Source organism: Primulina eburnea, chromosome 1, assembly GCF_022965805.1.
Source record: "Primulina eburnea isolate SZY01 chromosome 1, ASM2296580v1, whole genome shotgun sequence".
Taxonomy (NCBI): Eukaryota; Viridiplantae; Streptophyta; class Magnoliopsida; order Lamiales; family Gesneriaceae; genus Primulina; species Primulina eburnea.
Genome location: NC_133101.1, coordinates 63,286,051 through 63,287,841, shown reverse-complemented (window position 1 = coordinate 63,287,841; position 1,791 = coordinate 63,286,051). Strand labels below are relative to the sequence as shown.

The window sequence follows — 1,791 nt, the reverse complement described above, 5'->3', positions numbered from 1 at the left end:
AAATTCCAAGGAAATTAAAGTAACATAGCGAAAACATGAAAACATTAGGACAAAGAAAATGATCTACTGTTTAAATCAAACATCCTGCGTAACATTGTTAATTAATTAAGAGATTTAGTTAATGTGCATCCTTAATTCTCATATATAAATAAAAAGAGAAAAGGGAACGGAATTTATCTTACCAGTAAGATAAGGAAACTGATAATATTCCTCATCAACTCTAAAAACACAAGATCAGCTAGCCATCAGAATACTATTTCGAAATAATAATGATAATAAATAAAACATGCATAAATTACCGTCGTCGATCAGAGGCACGGCCAATATATTTCCTCGCGCCTTGTCTGTTTCGTGATAGAATCCTACGAGCACAAGTCCTAAAAACAGATTAATTAGTCATTGTTGTTGTTGTTGAGAGGGATCCAAGAAGACTATGAACATTAATTCGCACCTGATAATCGGAGACATTTTTGCGTAATTGATTATTCACCGTCTGTCTGTGCTTTTAGTTTCTTGCAGAATGGAGGAGGAGAAGAACTCATCATATTAATATATATAATTGCAATCATCAAGTGACCAAAAATAATCTTTTTGTGTATCTTTATCTATATCTATATTTATGTTCAAATTATTATTTTTTTAAAAAAAGACCTTATCTTAAATCATCTCTTTAATTATATCTCAAATTAGTAGGGACAACACGTTTATTTATTTATTTATGATTATGATTATAAAGTTCAAAAAAAAAAACTATCTTGTTATGTTTGTCTATCTATATCTATGTTTTTTTATGTAAAAATTATATATTAAAAAATAAAATAATATTAAATGCATAATTAATATATCTTATAACTATATTTACAACAATTATATCGTGAAATTTTGTATCCAATGTATCATGAGATTTGATAAATAAATTTTTTGAATTGCATTTTTATGGTACAAGAATAGTTGTACAATTTTCATTATACCTGTAACATTAGTCTAAAAAACATGTTCTCTCACCTTTATCTTTTCATAAATTATATATTTATATTACAATCTGGTCTATATTCAATATAAGAGAAATAATAATATTTAAAGATTTTTTCAAAGTTTAAAAGTTAAGATTTATTCAATCAATACTTTTATAAAATTTATAAGAATCTATTTGTATCCAAAATAAAACTTTCATGCATGGAGTTTTAAAAACTTATATGACATTCAAACTCAGTTTTAAATACTCTATAAAATTTTATAGGTAATAATTCCATTAAAACATGAAAGAATAAAGTGCACAATGAAATGTTAAAAATTATTGGACGAAATTTTTTCATTAATTTCTTTCTCTCTATTCTCCCTCCCTCTCCATTCAAATTATGTTTCAACACATCTTTATTCCCCCTTCAAAACAATTTTAAAATAAGTTTATCTAAACATTTAAAACAAAGTTAGCCAAACACTCTCTTAATGACTCCAACACATATATAATATAATATATTAAACTAAACGAAAACATAAACATATATATTATCTATATTATTTTATTAAATTTTAAGGGCTTATTAGATTAACTAACTTTTGTGTATGTTCTTATGATAAACAAAATATATATATTTCTCAAATTACGAAAACATTCTATTTTAATTGATAAAAAAAACATAAAAACTTATTTTAATAAACATGTATCTTATACAGAACTATCATATCTTAATAAATTTATCTTTATCTATATTTTTAAATGTTAAAATTATTATATCATCATAAAATAAAATAAAAAATTATTATCAGAAAACATTTTTAAATTTTAAC

At 23.3% G+C, this 1,791-nt stretch overlaps 1 long non-coding RNA gene across 1 annotated transcript; it reads right to left on the bottom strand.

The window, feature by feature from the left end:
• Positions 1-210: 210 nt before the first annotated feature.
• On the bottom strand, positions 211-564 carry LOC140814294 (uncharacterized). Its single transcript, XR_012114090.1, has 3 exons — positions 452-564; positions 300-377; positions 211-220 (listed from the first exon to the last, which is right to left on the bottom strand). It is a non-coding gene; the product is annotated as an uncharacterized lncRNA (long non-coding RNA).
• Positions 565-1,791: the final 1,227 nt, after the last annotated feature.